The 16,499-nt window shown below is 42.7% G+C and overlaps 1 long non-coding RNA gene across 1 annotated transcript; it reads right to left on the bottom strand.

The window, feature by feature from the left end:
• Nucleotides 1-7,763: 7,763 nt before the first annotated feature.
• LOC147102776 (uncharacterized) lies at nt 7,764-15,846 on the bottom strand. The gene is made up of 3 exons (XR_015073100.1): nt 14,533-15,846; nt 12,387-12,555; nt 7,764-8,015 (listed from the first exon to the last, which is right to left on the bottom strand). It is a non-coding gene; the product is annotated as an uncharacterized LOC147102776 (long non-coding RNA).
• Between the last annotated feature and the right edge of the window lie 653 nt (nt 15,847-16,499).

A 16,499-nucleotide genomic window follows, 5' to 3' on the forward strand; every position in this document is an offset into this window, starting at 1 on the left:
CCGCACCTTGAGTATTGTGTGCAGTTTTGGTCACCATACCTGAGGAAGGACGTTCTTGCCATGGAGGGAGTGCAGCGAAGATTCACCAGGCTGATACCTGGGATGGCAGGAATGATGTATGAGGAGAGATTGTGTCGATTGGGCTTATACTCACTGGAGTTTAGAAGATTGAGAGGGGATCTCATCGAAACCTATAAAATTCTGTCAGGTCTGGACAGACTAGATGCAGGAAGGATGTTTCTGATGGCCGGGGAGTCCAGAACCAGGGGTCATAGTCTAAGGATAAGGGGTAAGCCATTTAGGACTGAAATGAAGAGGAATTTCTTCACCCAGAGAGTGGTGAACCTGTGGAATTCTCTGCCACAGAGGGCGGTGGAGGCCAGTTCATTAAATATATTCAAGAAAGAGTTGGATATGTTTCTTGAGGCTGAAGGGATCAAGGGATATGGGGAAAAGGCGGGGACAGGGTACTGAATTTGGATGATCAGCCATGATCTTATTGAATGGCGGAGCAGGCTCGAAGGGCCGAATGGCCTACTCCTGCTCCTATCTTCTATGTTTCTATGTTTCTATTATCCTTATACGATAGCAAAATACTGCGAATGCGGGAAATCTGAAATAACAGAAAATGCTGGAAACACTCAGCAGGCCATGGAGAGAGAAATAGAGTTAACGTTTCGGGTCGAAACCCTTCTACAGAACTGAGAGAAAAGGCAGGAAATGAAACAAAAGGCAGTTTGGGGGCTGGGAATGGGGGAGGGGATGAAAGAAGAGACATTAAGAGATATTCAAGGTGAGACGAGATGGTAATAGGACAGGTAAAGAAACAAACAATGGCTCTAGATGAAGTGTGAAATGCGCTGGCAGAGTGAAAGAGCTGCCATGTGGGAGAGAGAAAAAAGTAAAAGTCACAAACCAAAAGTGTGGATAAAAAATATAAAAATATAATAGGGGCCGAGGTTATGATCTGAAGTTGTTGAACTCAATATTGAGTCCGGAAGGCTGTAAAGTGCCTAATCGGAAGATGAGGTGCTGTTCCTCGAGCTTACGGTGAGCTTTCGTAGAACAATGCAAGAGACCGCAGACGGTGAGGTCTGAGTGGCAATGGAACAGTGAATTGAAATGACAGGCGACCGGAAGCTCGGGGTCACCCTTACGGACTGAACGGAGGTGTTCCGCAAAGCGGTCACCCAATCTGTGTTTGGTCTCCCCAATGTAGAGGAGATCACATCGTGAGCAGCGAATACAGTATACTAGATTGCAAGAAGTACAAGTAAATTGCTGTTTCACCTGGAAGGGGTGTTTGGGGCCCTGGACAATGGGAAGGGGGGAGGTATACGGGCAGGTGTTGCATCTCCTGCGCTTGCACGGGAAGGTGCCGGGCGAAGGGGAAGGGGTGCTGCGGGTGATAGAGGAGTGGACTAGGGTGTCTCGGAGGGAGCAGTCCCTACGGAATGCTGAAAGGGGAGGGGAAGATGCATTTGGTGGTGGGATCACGTTGGAGGTGGCGGAAATGGCGGAGGATGATCCATTGAATGTGGAGGCTGGGGTGAAAGGTGAGGACAAGGGGAACCCTATCGTGGTTCCGGGAGGGAGGGGCAGGGGTGAGGGCTGAAGTGCGGGAGATGGAACGATCCCGGTCGAGGGCCATGTCAACCATCTAGAGCCATTGTTTGTGTCTTTACCTGTCCTATTACTATCTTGTCTCACCTTGAATATCTCTTAATGTCTCTTCTTTCATCCCCTCCCCCATTTCCCAGCCCCCAAACTGCCTTTTGTTTCATTTCCTGCCTTTTCTCTCAGTTCTGTAGAAGGGTTTCGACCCGAAACGTTAACTCTATTTCTCTCTCCATGGATGTTGCCTGACCTGCTGAGTTTTTCCAGCATTTTCTGTTGTTATTACACAATTAACATAGAAGATAGGAGCAGGAGTAGGCCATTCGGCCCTTCGAGCCTGCTCCGCCATTCAATAAGATCATGGCTGATCATCCAAATTCAGTACCCTGTCCCTGCCTTCTCCCCATATCCCTTGATCCCTTTAGCCTCAAGAAATATATCCAACTCTTTCTTGAATATATTTAATGAACTGGCCTCCACCGCCCTCTGTGGCAGAGAATTCCACAGGTTCACCACTCTCTGGGTGAAGAAATTCCTCCTCATTTCAGTCCTAAATGGCTTACCCCTTATCCTTAGACTATGACCCCTGGTTCTGGACTCCCCGGCCATCAGAAACATCCTTTCTGCATCTAGTCTGTCCAGACCTGACAGAATTTTATAGGTTTCGATGAGATCCCCTCTCAATCCTCTAAACTCCAGTGAGTATAAGCCCAATTGACCCAATCTCTCCTCATATGTCATTCCTGCCATCCCAGGTATCAGCCTGGTGAATCTTCGCTGCACTCCCTCCATGGCAAGAACGTCCTTCCTCAGGTAAGGTGACCAAAACTGCACACAATACTCAAGGTGCGGTCTCACCAAGGCCCTGTACAACTGCAGCAAGACATCCTTGTTCTTGTACTCGAACCCTCTTGCTACGAAGGCCAACATACCATTTGCCTTCTTAACCGCCTGCTGCACCTGCATGCTTACCTTCAGCGACTGGTGCACAAGAACACCCAGGTCTCTTTGCACTTCCCCTTCTCCCAATCTATTGCCATTCAAATAATAATCTGCCTTCCTGTTTTTGCCACCAAAGTAGATAACCTCACATTTATCCACATTATAGTGCATTTGCCATGTTTCTGCCCAATCACCCAACCTGTCCAAATCGTACTGGAGTTTCATGACATCCTCCTCACAGCATACCCTCCCACCCAGCTTTGTGTCGTCTGCAAATTTGGAGATATTACATCCAATTCCCTTGTCCAGATCATTAATATATATTGTGAACAGCTGGGGTCCTAGGACCGATCCTTGCGGTACCCCACTAGTCACTGCCTGCCACTCGGAAAATGACCCGTTTATTCCAACTCTTTGCTTTCTGTCCGCCAACCAGTTCTCTATCCAAGTCAATACCTTGCCCCCAATCCCATGTGCCTTAATTTTGCACGCTAACCTCTTATGCGGGACCTTATCGAAAGCCTTCTGAAAGTCCAAATACACCACATCCACTGGTTCTCCCTTATCTATTTTACCAGTTGCATCCTCAAAAAATTCCAGTAGATTAGTCAAGCATGATTTACCTTTTGTAAATCTATGTTGACTTTGTCCGATCCTGTCACTGCTTTCCAAGTGCTCTGCTATTACATCTTTTATAATGGACTCTAGCATTTTCCCCACTACCGATGTCAGGCTTACCGGTCTATAATTTCCCGCTTTTTCTCTGCCACCTTTTTTGAATAGTGGGGTAACATTGGCTACCCTCCAATCCATGGGTACTGTTCCAGAGTCCATTGAGTTCTGGAAGATGACCAGCAATGCATCAACTATTTCTAGGGCCACTTCCTTAAGTACCCTGGGATGTAGATTATCAGGCCCTGGGGATTTATCGGCCTTCAGTCCCATCAATTTTCCTAACACCATTTCCCTACAAATACTGATTTCTTTCAGTTCCACCCTTTCATCAGACCCTATGTTCCGCGGTATTTCTGGGAGGTTATTTGTGTCCTCCTTTCTGAAGACAGAACCAAAATATGTATTTAGTTGGTCTGCCATTTCTTTGCTCCCCATTATAAATTCCCCCGATTCTGACTGCAAGGGACCTACGCTTGACTTCACCAATCTTTTCCTCTTTACATATCTACAAAAGCTTTTACAGTCAGTTTTTATGTTCCTTGCAAGCTTACTCTCATATTCTATTTTCCCTTTCTTCATTAATCCCTTTGTCCTCCTTTGTTGAATCCTAAACTGCTCCCAATCCTCAGGATTATTGCTTTTTCTGGCCAATTTGTATGTCCTCTCCTTGGATCTTATGCTATCCCTAATTTCCCTTGTTAGCCACGGTTGAGTCACCTTTTTTGTTTTATTTTTATGCCAAACTGGGATGAACAACTTCTGTAGTTCATCCATTTGGTCTTTGAATGTTTGCCATTGCCTATCCACCGTCAACCCTTTGAGTGCCATTCCCCAATCAATCCTACCCAATTCGCTCCTCAGACCATCGTAGTTTCCTGTATTTAAATTGAGGACCCTAGTTTCTGTGTCAACTACTTCATTCTCCATCTTAATGAAGAATTCGATCATATTATGATCGCTCCGACCCAAGGGGCCTCGTACAACAAGATTGCTAATTAATCCTTTCTCGTTACATAATACCCAGTCTAAGATGGCCTGATCTCTGGTTGGTTCCTCGACATATTGGTCCAGGAAACCATCCCGTAAACACTCCAGGAATTCCTCCTCCACAGTATTGTTACTAATTTGGTTAGCCCAATCTATATGTAGATTAAAGTCACCCATGATGACTGCTGTGCCCTTATTGCACGCTTCTTTAATTTCCCTTTTAATGCCATCCCCAACCTCTGCCTTACTGTTTGGAGGTCTATATACCACTCCCACTAATGTTTTTTTCCCCTTAGTATTTCTCAATTCTACCCATACAGATTCCACCTCATCAGAGCTAATATCCTTCATTACAATTGTGTTAATCCCTTCTTTAACCAGTAATGCTACCCCAGCTCCCTTTCCTTTTTGCCTATCTTTCCTGAATATCGAATACCCCTGGATGTTGAGTTCCCAGTCTTGGCTGTCCTTGAGCCACATTTCCGTAATCCCAACCAAATCATATTCGTTTACCTCTATTTGCGCAGCCAATTCATCCACCTTATTACAAATGCTCCTCGCATTAAGACACAAAGCCTTCAGGCTTGTTTTTTTAACGCTCTTAGACCTATTAGAATTATTATTTACTGTGGCCACGTTTGATTTAAACCGTTGATTTCTCTGACTGCCACTTTTGTTTTTCTCCTTCCTATCTTTTGCTTTTATCCTTGTTTTCCTTTCCTCTGTCTCCCTGCTCAGGTTCCCAACCCCCTTCCATTTTAGTTTAAACCCTCCCCCACAGCACTAGCAAACACTCCCCCTAGGACATCGGTTCCAGCCCTGCCCAGGTGCAGACCGTCCAGTTTGAACTGGTCCCACCTCCCCCAGAACTGGTTCCAATGTCCCAGGAACTTGAATCCCTCCCCCCGGCACCATTCCTCTAGCCACGTATTCATCTGAAGTATCCTTCTATTTCTACTCTGACTAGGACGTGGCACTGGTAGCAATCCTGAGATTACGACCTTGTTGATCCCAGAGGAGATTATCCTCCTCCTCCTCCTCGCCAACCAAAAATCATTTTAAATATATCCTTTTTGGTGTCTCTTGTGTTGTAAAACTGGATGGAGCCTGCATGGTCCAGTTGTCCATCAAAATTGCAATCAGGGTCCTCATGTATGTCATAGAACACCAATTTGCAAATCAAAGGGGACCACCATTTTGAAACAGGTAGGCCCTCCGGCTGCCACGTCGAAGGCCCCTTTGAGGATGCCAGCAGCCGGAGGGACAGTGTAGCCGGGGCGGTGAGCCATTTTCGACCCACAACTGCCCTGTTTACACTGGTTGGCTCAAGTTACAATCTACCCTAAGGTATCCCCGCTTGTGCTCACTGCATCTGCATTTATGCACACACAGAAGACATTCAGGAAAAGCGAGAGAAAATTAAGGGAAATAATTATGGTTAAAGAGATAAAAAACAGATTATGGTATCGGAATTGTTGAGACACATTAATCTGTAATAAAATGTGTTCACTAATTGGATTCACTAGTTTGCTACTTACCTACAAGGGCTACTGGCAGCGCTGCCTAAAGTCAGAACGGACGTAAATTAGACAAGTTCAAAAAAGATAGATCCAAGTTTAGAAATCCTTCTGAAGTTTGTCCTTATTGTAAAATCTCCGGTATATCCCCTGAAAAAATGGGACGTAATAGAAAAATCCTCGTGCCATAATCCTGCTGTGAAGGCTTCTTGCTGGTAAGCTGTTTTTCTGAAGTATTTAAAACACTCTGACTCAGAACATGAGATGAAAATGGTTTCTGTGTGGGAAGTGGAAAAACATTCCTACTCAATTTACAGCCGCTTACACTAATGAATTAATTTATATTCCTTCACAAGATGATTAGTCATAGGTAACAATATTTTGAGCATACACATTTGTGAAGGAGACATATGCTGTTGCTTAACAGTTGAATGTTCTTTTGAATACTGATTGCATTACTCAGCGTTGAATAAAATGTGATAATTACCCTTTACCTGTGGAACAGATAGCTAATTAATCTGTATTCATTGCTTAATGATTGGCCTTGCTGAGTATTCTCATTAACATATTGCCACTTGAACATCTTCAAAAACAGGGACTAAATTCTACTAATTTCTGTCCATTAAAAACACACATGACGCACACTTTACATCTCTCGGTATTATCTTGCCTTTTTGGTAGTTTATTCATGCAAGTCAGCAAACTGCATCAGAGCAATTTTTTCATTTGTCATTCAAATGTAGATTTAAACAGGTTGTGGATTAGCCACCTGGATCTATAAACAGACAGTTCTGTATGCGAGGCCTACAAAAGGAAGGCAGCACCAGGTCTATCAACTCCAACGGTACGGAGACCTTACAACAAGAACTAGCATTTATATAGCGCCATTAATGTAGTAAACGTCCCAAAACACTTCACTGGAACGTTATCAGACAAAATTTGACACCAAGCCACAGAAGGGTACATTAGAACAGGCGACCAAAACCTTGATCAAAGAGGTAGGTTTTAAGGAGCGTCTTAAAGGAGGAGAGAGACGCAGAGAGGTTTAGGGAGAGAATTTTAGGGCTTGGAATTCCTTATGATCTTGGTCATAAGGAATAACAACAACAATTTTCATTTATATAGTACCTTTCATGTAGGAAAACATCCCAAGGCACTTCAGAGAAGTGTAATCAGGCCAAAATTGATGCTGAGCCAAAGGAGATATTAGGAGACTGGACTTAAAGCTTGTTTCAAAGAGGTGGGTTTAAAGGAGGGTCTTAATGAAGGAGTGGGAAGTGGAGACATGGAGAGATTTAGGTGGGGAGTTCCAGAGTTTAGGACCTAGACGGCTACATTTTTTTAAACCCTTTTCGCTGGGGTGAAGAGAGTGGGGGAGGTACTGTACAAGAGGCCAGAGTTGCTTATTAATTATAACAATACATGCCAGATCGATCAATATAGCGATACAACATCTTTAAATCTTGTGACATAGGAGCATAGGAACAGGAGAAGGCCATTCAGCCACTTGAGCGTGTTCTGCCATCCAATTAAATTATGGCTGATCTGTATCTCAACTCCATTTACCTGCCTTGGTTCCATATCTCCTCATACCCTTACCTAACAAAATCTATCAATTTCAGGTTTGAAATTTTCAATTGACCTAGCCTCAACAGCCTTTTGGGAGAAGAGTTCCTCAATTTCCACTGCCCTTTGTGTGAAGAAGTGCTTCCTGACATCACTCCCGAATGGCCTAGCGCTAATTTTAAGGGGAAATAGTTTCTCTCCATCTGCCCCATCAAGTCCTTTAATCATCTTAAACACCTCAACTAGATCACCCCTTCATTTTCTATACTCAAACAGAATACAAGCCTAGGCTATGTAATTAGTCCTCATAATTTAACCCTTTTAGCCCCAGTATCGTTCTGGTGAATATGTGCTGCACCCCCTCCTTCCTGAGGTACGGTGCCCAGAACTGAACGCAGTGCTCCAGATGCAGTCTAGCCAAAGTTCTATACAACTGTAGCATAACTTCCACCCAGACAACTGTAATCCAGCCCCCTCGAGATAAAGGCTAACGTTCCCTTAGCCTTTTTTTTTGTACCTGTACACTAGCTTTTAGTGATTTCTGTACATGGACCCCTAAATCTCTCTGCTCATCCACAGCTTCTTACCATATAGAAAATACTCTGATCTATCTTTGTTCGGTCCAAAGTGGATGAACTCACACTTCGTAGGATGTGTACCTCTATTGAATTTTAGCACGCCTTTACCAATAGACAGCATCCATTTTGAGATCTGCAAGAAAAGAAAAATTCCAAGTAATTTTATACTCTGTGCCGCTGTTTGCTCGCACAACAGAAAATGCACAAAGGCTTATAGAAAAGTGCTGGATAACATACACTATAATAAGGGTTTAATATTCTAGAGATCCTGGCAATTACTTTTCTTGGAAGAGGGAGGCATTTCCATGGCGATGTGACCTGTGGTTAGCTATCTGCCCCCTTAAAACTATGTGTGGGGAGAGTCACAGTAAAGCAAATTTTATAAGATACAGCACAGAGAATGGCCTTGATGAGTTGCATGTTTTTTTATGAGATGCGCTGATAACATAATATTGTATATATTGATACATAGTAGTGTATTGCTACTGATTCATTTTTATTCCCACTTACACGCTAAGTGGAAATGCAAGCCCACTCAACATCAAGGAGTACAGCCACCTACACCCAATATAGTGCTTTAAATTCTAAGTCTAACTCATTTAAGAGACCTCGGGGGAAAAATTGGGTGAGTAGCGCCACCTGTTAGCGCCTAAAGAGGGCAGTCAGTGACTGTAGCGCCACTGGCTGCGCCTCCCGCGATATTCAGCAGGGGCGCTAATGGTGGCGTTAGCCATTTGCGCTGCGCCGCCACCGATAACGTCATCGGTGTGCGCAGTGCCCCATTCGTGCCCCGAACGCGATATTTGGTAGCAAACGCCGGTGTAGCGCCGTTCGCTACCCGCGCCCGGTTCACGGGGTCTTGCTGCGCCGGCAGAGGCGCAAGTTAAAGTGGAGGTGCAGGGCGGCCGCTTTTTTGGTGGCCGCCTGCCAGCACCTCCGTCCCCGGCCTCCTGGTCCCCCCCCCCCCCCCCCGCGGCATTGCCGGCTGTTTCCCAAGAGCCCGGCACTTCTCCTCAGTGCCGGGCTCTTTTGCCGGCACTCGCGATCGGGGATCGTGCTGGTGCAGGCCCCTCCCCCTTAACAGTGGGAGGAAGGCCTGTAGTACTACAGCGTGCCGTGCCGCAGTGTGTGGCGCTGCGGCACGTTGCGCTGCGATATTCAGTTTCAGCGCCCTAAGAGGGACGCGGAGTGCCTCGAGCCTCGCCCCGTCTCCCTCTAGGGGCACTTCAACTGAATTTCTGACGATCGCTAATGCTTCGAACGCTGCGCAAAAACCAGCGCCCAGGCGAACTTGGCGCCTCAACCCAATTTCTAGGCCCTCGTTTTCTTTTTCTCCTCCCCACCCCCACCAACATAACTCTGGGAGGCCACACTGTTGATCTGTTGTCTGCCAAGTAGCTGGCTCGCGGTGGATTTTTTTTTAGTTCTCTTCCCCCCCCCCACCCCAATACTGAAACAACATGTGCAAAACTCGCACCATCTCAACATGAAAACTGCACACTGCCTTTATCATGATGTAAAGTGATTTGATTGCCTTGCAATTAAAAAATCTCACATTGTTTTACGAACTCACGTTAAAAAAAAAAGCTTTTCTTGTACTTCCCTTAAAAAGAGGGCAGCAGCGTGAAGGGAACAAATGGCTGTAATTCTGAGTGTTCCGGAATGCTGAATATTTTATGCCACTGAATGAGCTCAGATCCTTCTTTTGTCCTCGAGTGATATATTCTAGTTTAGTAAATGGGAAAGTTGGCACTGACGGAGAGGTCCGTTCCTGGTCCTGCTGAATAGTTTCATTTTGTCACGCTAAATTTTAATCAACTGTTCACTTTAATGACTTCATTGGAATCAAATGGCATAATTGGCTGGTGTCTCGGGTTCGCCAATTCATCAGAATAAAAGCTGAAAATGATTGTTTTTCGCCTTTAAAGTAGCATTGCTTTTCGAATACTGCCAAAGCATCGGCTGCAAGGTCTGAATCTTTCAGATATTGATTAAAACAAGAAGGGCAATTCTGCCGATTGAGCAACTTTACTTTGTCAATCATCATTCCCAAAGCCTGAATTGATTTTGTTTTTATTAAATATTATATTTTTTCATTTAATTAACTTTGCCAGCAGCTGTAAGATTGTAGTGATATAAAATAATTTGTGCACTTGCCATAACGGAAGCATTATACTGATGCTATATTTTCGTTAACATTTTGTCCCAGGCACTGCCATTTATTTCCATCTGTGTGGGATGTAGTTAGTTACCAGTTAACTAAGTGCATTATAATGTAACATAAAAGGTGCAGGTTTTGTGGAGAATATAACAAAACTAGCGCTTTTCTTAGATATGCCAGCACTTTGTGAAGTTTTAAGTTGCTTTAAATTAAATCTTAGTGTGGGTTGTGACATCGACAGGTATAGTACAGTCTCTGATGCAATCCAGTGGTATTGCACATTGTAAGATTCAAGCAGCTCGATGAGACAAGGTACCTAGTGTTCACATTTCCATTTTTTACATTATTTATGAGTTCCAGATTTATTCGAGCCTTACTTTAAAAATCTGACCATTAAAGTTCAGATTTGGTTTATCTGAATATTAAATTTAGGGTTTAGTGCAATTTACTAAATGTGATTTACTAAATCTGTGTGTAAGGTTTCGTAAAACCTTCAGTCTCAGGATTTACTAATTTAATGTGAGTCTTTACTTTTCCAAAAGATTTAAAGTGAAGATTTAATCATCTAGGAGTTCATAAATGTCTTTAATAAACGAGACTTCAATAATTAGGATTGAACAGTGCTAGGTTTTAAATAGAGGCACAGATTTAATAAGTAAAGAGATGTAATAATTCTGGATTGTGCAGTATTGGCTTAATAATCTTGGACTTAAAGTTTGAACATCTTCAGATTTAAAAATAGATCATTATAAATAAGTAAGGGTTTGCTGAACCAAATCTGGTAAAATTTGATATAGAAAACACACGTTTCTTGCAAAAAGATTTATAAATCTACATGCTAAATCAATGTGAAAGCTTTAAAGTGTGTCAAGTATTTTTACACTTGGCACCCTATAATACATGGGCCATACAATAAGGGAAACAAGCAAGAATTTGAAGGAAATAATAGCTAGAAAGTCAAATGGCCACTTTTGGAGAGTGAACTGTGGTTCCTGTAAATCAGGAACTGGTCCTTGTGCTGAACTGAAACAGAGTCTGAAAGGCAAGGCTTTCCATACACAATAAATTATCAGTTTAAATTTATTTAAAAGTGAACAATTCACAGACTTCCACCTGAAAGGGAGATAGAATCTCTCTCTGGCTTATCTCCCAAAAAATTTCTGCAATTAATTGAACAGGGGAACTTTATTTTATTGTTTCAGAGAAAATATGTTGCCTTCTCCTTGTGGGGTTCTCTTCCCATTCATCACAGTTGTAACAGAGAACAGAAAAACAATTACATTAGCTTACCAGTGGTGTATCGTGACATCAATAGTTATCAACATTCCTCACTATGGTCTATTGCAAACCTACAAGTCCAACACTTGTTTTTTCAAGCAAAACTATGTTTAAAAGCACTAAAAGTAAATAGAAGCACAGAAAAAAAACACTCATTATGTCTCTATTAACAGAGCAGCCTGAAGAAAATGTAAAATGTTGATCTTGTGTTTTTTCCCTATAGTGCTCAATCAGTTGAACAGTAAAGGTCAGTATAACCAGCCCCAATTGAAAACTAAAGCAGTTACTTCAAATTGCCTTTTTATTTTACTTTAGACTGATAAAGGACATAGAACTTATCTCCCCTCACCCCCATTCAAATTCAATGGGAGGGAGCTGGTCCTTTTAAAAAAAAAAAAAAATGGCTTCCTGCTTTTGAAATTATCACTCAACTTTGATCTAATCTTTTTTGTGCTGATCCAGCAATAAAGGCCACCTTCTCGGAAAATGTATGAATTTTTTTTTTTTTACAGTACAAATTTTTAACTGCCTTCGGATAAGATTTGCAGTGAGGAGAAGCGTTAGATATAAAATATATAAAATTAGCATATCCTCAAACATGCTCCAAGGCACTTAAAGGCAGTAATGAATTGTTTCTACCCACTTAAGGACAAAAAGAGCCTCTCCAATTTACATTTCCCTGGAGGGAGGTAAATGTAAAGATTGAAATTCAAATGACATTTCAGTGAGAGAGGGAGATTAATGATACATACAGTTACTATGGTTACCCATAAATATAAACAAATAAAAGCAGCCCTGCTGCACCAATTCAACTACAACCCATATTACTGCAGAGTTACCTTAATCTCATTTTAATGGCTCAATCAACATCACAATCAACTATTTTAAATAAAGTATCTGAAAGGTAATGTGAACTAATAGCTATTAGTACAACGGTGTGAAGGATCAAATGGCAGAAGTTTAACTGTGTGATAACGAATGCACTACATTTGTTGAAATTGCTATTGTGTTAAACATATATAAGAGAATAGATATATAGAAAGATATAGATACACACACACATACAGTTGGTGAAAAGTTGACTGAGCTTGTGGAGAGTACTTTTCTTCATTGGTGATGATTCAATCCAATATTGATACATTGCCAGATCCTGACAGATTCGGACTTCAAACTTCAAACATCACAAAATGAGTCCAGTCTTCTAAGTATCTTCTGCGGAATAGTCCGAAGTCATCTGTTGGGTACGGTAGCATAGTGGTTATGTTACTGGACTAGTAATCCAGAAGCCTGGACTAATGATCCACAAATCCCACCACGGCAGCTGGAGAATTTAAATTCAGTTAAATAATTTAAATAAATCAGGAATTTAAAAAAGCTAGTATCAGTATTGGTGACCATGTAACTACCAGATTGTCATAAAAACCCATCTGGTTCACTAATGTCCTTTAGGGAAGAAAATCTGCCATCCTTACCCGGTCTGGTCTATATGTGACTCCAGACCCACAGCAATGTGGCTGATTCTGAACTGGCCCAGCAAGCCATTCAGTTGTACCAAACTGCTACGACAAAGTCACTGTGGCAATTAGGGATGGGCAATAAATGCTGGCCTTGCCTGCGACACCCTCATCCCGTGAATTAATTTTTAAAAACCTGAACGTAACCTTCTTCAATGGGCAGCTTTTACTTTTGTACCAGATGTGACCAGGAAAACTCATCATTTTGGTTTGTATAGTAGCTAATCTACTGTAGCCCAGGAGTTGGAGTTCACCAATGGAAAAGACAAATGACAGCAGAAAGGAAGCCAAAACCCATCTCTGGTTCTGGAAAAAAGACGGGTCTTTTGGCTATCCGGATGCTTCAGGTTCGATTTTATCTGCACAGATGAGGAAACTGCTTCAACGAATAGAATCCGAGATCAGATGTAATAATACTCCATATATTCTAAGAGAGCTATGAATAGAGGGATATTTTACATACAGAAGGAACAAGCCTGCATGATTCTGCAGGTTGGTTCAGTGTCCAATGCAGACAGCGAAACCAATATAGTTTCATTTGAAAGAGTTGGTAAAATGACAAATTGAAGCATTTAATTTTTTGTTGATCTTGTAACATTTTTCATCCAGAAAACGAACATTCTGAGTTTTCCAGACATGGTTTATGATGATAGTTTGATGTTGATATACTCCTCTAATAAATTAAGCCATCGTATGATAACATGGAGTGACAGATTACAAATCTGGTACTACCCTAATCAGCTCCTTTTGAAATACATGCTTCAATTACTTCTAAGAGTATGATGACACAGGATTTCTAATATCTCATTCCCAGCTTATAGTTATTGAATTTATGCACAGTCTGTGCTTTTGCAGTTACTAATTCTATTTACAAATCATCTGTTCCAGATCTTTAGTATTGCCTACCAGAATGGACATGTCAGTAGCTTAAAGTGAAATCTTAATAGCAATGGCCACTCAGTATTTACAGTGCTGGAGTTTTAAAGCGGTACTTTTCCGATTTCATGCTCCGGCAGGTAACCTGGCCTGCTGGAAGCACACGTTGGAAGGTCAAGCGCACAGTCCGCACAATTTTCTGACCATGAATAGTCGTGAAATTGCGCACAGCATGCATCCAAATTTCAAAAAATGGGTTCCTGGTGGGCGAGGCTGCCCGCTCAGAGTGCGAAGTCCAAAAGTGACCCCTTTAGTCTGTGGAGTAAGACCTCTTTGGGGAAAAAAAGAGACTCTGCCAAATGAAGTTGAGAAATGTTACACCTCTGTTCAAGAAAGGATAAAGAATAAAGCCAAGAAATTATACGCCAGCTAGTTACCTCAATTGTGGATAAACATTTTGGCTCCAAAAACCCATATAGTCAAAGGATTCCTTTCTGCTCTCACAAGACTTCACCAAGGCTTCCACTTCATGCACTGGTGGCTCACAAGGAAGGCAGGTGGTGGCAGAAGGAGGCGAGCCTGGAATTTCTCAGGTGCCGACCTACAGATCCTCTTGGATGGGATCTGCCCAAGGAGAGATTGCTTGCAAGGAAGGACGTCACCAGAATGATGTTGAGGGAGGTGGGAGTGGCAGTGGCACTGATATAAGGGAGCTCACTGATCTTGAGGAGCAGGCTATCGACACCCTGAGAGGCAAGCACCTTGGCAGTCAACGGGTCAGTGCCAGCTGCAGGTGAGTGAGTGCAATGCAGAACCTGTACCTGCTAGGGCACTTTAAAGATCCTAACTGCCTTTGAACTCCTGAGCCATCTCTTTTTCTCGTCACCCTCGCTGGGTGCTGCACACCCATTCTGTCTTCATTTCCTTTTTCGTTCGGGAAGCTGGAGCAGAAGGGAAGGAAGATAATGAGGAAGAGAATGAGGAGGGAGCAAAGGGATAACTAACGGTTGGAAGATTTTGACAATGATAACGATGACAACCATCCCAGTAATTTGAGGTGCCCCTGAACTCCTTTCCTTGATTTCACCACCTTTGTCACCTGCCTGCTCTATCCCACGCACCACCTCCGAGACCATCACCTGGGAGGGGGCTCTAGTTAGTGGGGATGAGGCAAGTACACGAGGGAGCACGGGGAAAGTTGAGGGAGCGGGGAATGGATGAGGACTCATCCCTTCCTCAGTGGAGATGCTTCCAGTGCTGAGGAGGCCATGAACCGGCTGTGAAAATGAGAATGTTCAATGAACATCACACCTACGTGTGATATAAAGGTATAGTAATCTGGGATGTAATGTTTAAGTTATCCACCAGATGGAGCCAAAGATTAAGGTATCACATTCACCAGTGTTTAAGGTAATGGGTCATGTAGTCAATGTCCTGGTACACCAGTTATTAAGGTAATGTGGCATTGCATTATGGGTATGACTCAGAGGTGAATTCTCCATCTTGGCATCGTGCAGTTAGAAATACTGTGTTTTGCTTGCAGCCTGTAAGAGATGTTTCTCTGCTACACCGTATAATTAAACAGTTGGGTTTTCTTCCTAATACCTCGCTTCTCTCAGTTTCTGACCTTACCACTCGGATATCACAAAAGGGATGCTTTTCTTCATTGCAGAAATCATTGGAGTACGTGGCAGCTGCACTGGAATCTGCGACTGCCCCCCATGGTAGCTGGATTGAGGTGCCCACTTGTTAGCACAACTAATGCTATTCATGGCACATTGACTTTGTGAATTTCTCCGTTTGCTGCACTATTCAAGCTGAATTACTAGCCGGTTATCTACACCAAGGAGAACATCCATGGAATTGATCACAGACCAGGTTACCCCAGCCTTCTGATCAAGGAGGATATTATGGAGGTAGGAGGTTAAGTGGAAGAGGAATTTGATAGCAAAGACTAACATTTATTTTAAAGTCATAAATGATTACCTCCTCAGTGCCCTATCATAGATTTTCTTTGCAAACTGCCCATCAATCCCACAACTGGCTGCAAAGCCTTTGTCGTAGGCTCCAGTGTGCATCATCCTATGCAATCAAACATATTGAAAAAAATGGATGTAAATGACTACCAAGTATCTCTATGTTATATGCCATTCCCTTGTATATATATTCAGTAATCAGCATTCAAAGCCAACAATTTGACTTACTCTCTTCTTTCACAAAAGATATAGATGTTCAATAGCTTTCTCTTTGTTGTCCGTCAACAAATGGGTGTGTATACACCTTGCATATAACCCTAGGCAACCATTTTATTAGATTGCCACCTCACAAACTCAAGTGGCTCAGCTGTTTTGACTCAAGTACTGTACATGTATGACAAGCACCTGGTCTTTTGGGACATTTGCTGAGCTCTCAGGAACTTCCAACTCAACATTTTCATTGGCATTCAGTAGGTCCTAATAATCAATTTTCTATTATTTTTTGCTCTATCGGCATCCCATCTATGAACATTCTTCTCAATTTTTGTTGGCATCTCCAGAAATTATTGTAATTTGAAAAACCAGGAGAAGGCCAATCTGTAAAGTTTTAGGTTCTACCCTCTGGAATTCTTTCCCTAAATCCTTTGCTATGCGGCTTCCTTTCCCACCCTTAAAAGCCTCATCCTTTCATCCATCCCTCCCAATTTACTCGACCGCAGTCCGCTCCCTACCAGGAGCATTTATTGCAGCAGAGGCGCTCCGTCAATGCAAGGTGTTATTATTATTTGTACTCTTTTACTTTCATGTGAGAT

This window comes from Somniosus microcephalus, chromosome 21 (genome assembly GCF_052327205.1).
Source record: "Somniosus microcephalus isolate GS21.2 chromosome 21, FLI_Smic_1.0, whole genome shotgun sequence".
Taxonomy (NCBI): Eukaryota; Metazoa; Chordata; class Chondrichthyes; order Squaliformes; family Somniosidae; genus Somniosus; species Somniosus microcephalus.